General features: G+C 56.6%; 1 protein-coding gene across 1 annotated transcript in view; it reads left to right on the forward strand.

Annotated features, from left to right (window-relative positions):
• Positions 1-6: 6 nt before the first annotated feature.
• Samd14 (sterile alpha motif domain containing 14) overlaps positions 7-1,082 on the forward strand; it is a 15,108-nt gene continuing 14,032 nt past the window's right edge. Inside the window, exon 1 of the mRNA XM_021177110.2 lies at positions 7-336. The gene's annotated coding sequence lies outside the window, so the exon portion shown is untranslated. The remainder of the gene's footprint in view (positions 337-1,082) is intronic.

A 1,082-nucleotide genomic window follows, 5' to 3' on the forward strand; every position in this document is an offset into this window, starting at 1 on the left:
CACACACACACACACACACACACATACACGTACACGCACGCACACACGGAGCATCCTCCCGTCAGGTTTCCCGGTCCAGCCCCGCCCGCGCCTCCTGCTTCCCGCAGACCTTCTCCCTGCATCCCTACACACATCGCCTCTCCATTCTTTCCGGCCCCGGGACTCTCCCCGCCGATCCCCCACAACACCCTGGGATGGAGCGACTCCAGCCAGCCCGGAGCCCCCCGCGACCGGGGTGAAAGTCCTTCGCCCCTCTCCTGCCCGGCACTCGCCCCGAACACCATGGGCCTGAGGGGTTCCCGGGGCGCCGGACGCTGAAAATGACGGATGCTGGAGGTGAGGGGCCGGGTCCCCTAGGGTGGAAGGGGAAGCGTGGCTAGCGACTACTGGACTCAAGGTGGGACCCTCAGTAGGGCTAAATGGATTTAAGCCACAAGGGCCTTTCTTTCTCTATCCCTAGGGAGACCTCACTGGAGTGGGGAGCTGAGCTGTCAGGAGGTAACAGAAATAGGGTTTGTGTCCCTAATCCCATTTCTCCCGCCTGAGGAAATTAATAAGAAAGAGAGGAAAGAGAGAGGGAGAGAGGGAGGGAGGGAGAGAAAGAGAGAGAGAGAAGAGGAGAAGAGGAGAAGAGGAGAAGAGAAGAGAAGAGAAGAGAAGAGAAGAGAAGAGAAGAGAAGAGAAGAGAAGAGAAGAAGAAAGAATGAAGAGAAAAAGAAATAAGAAAAACTGGTGTGGGGGCAGGGGGAGAGGCCTTAACTCCTTCCTATCCGGCAGTTAGACCTATGGGTTGAAGAAACTGTTCTACCCTCTGAGATTGGGGAGAGGGGATTCTATGATAGGTGTAGGTGCACTGTCCATTAACCCCATCTTCTAGGACGCTTGGAAGAGCTGTCAAACTCCTGCGGACAGCTCCAAGCCTGGGGCTGGCTGAAGACTGGGGGCCTGGGAGGGGCTCGGCTCCTTAGCTACTCTACAACTGCCTCCCCCATCTCCAGCCTGCATGTCAACCACTTCTGGGACTTGTCAGCTCTCTCTCTCTCTCTCTCTCTCTCTCTCTCTCTCTCTCTCTCTCTCTCTCT

This window comes from Mus caroli, chromosome 11 (assembly GCF_900094665.2).
Source record: "Mus caroli chromosome 11, CAROLI_EIJ_v1.1, whole genome shotgun sequence".
Classification (NCBI taxonomy): Eukaryota; Metazoa; Chordata; class Mammalia; order Rodentia; family Muridae; genus Mus; species Mus caroli.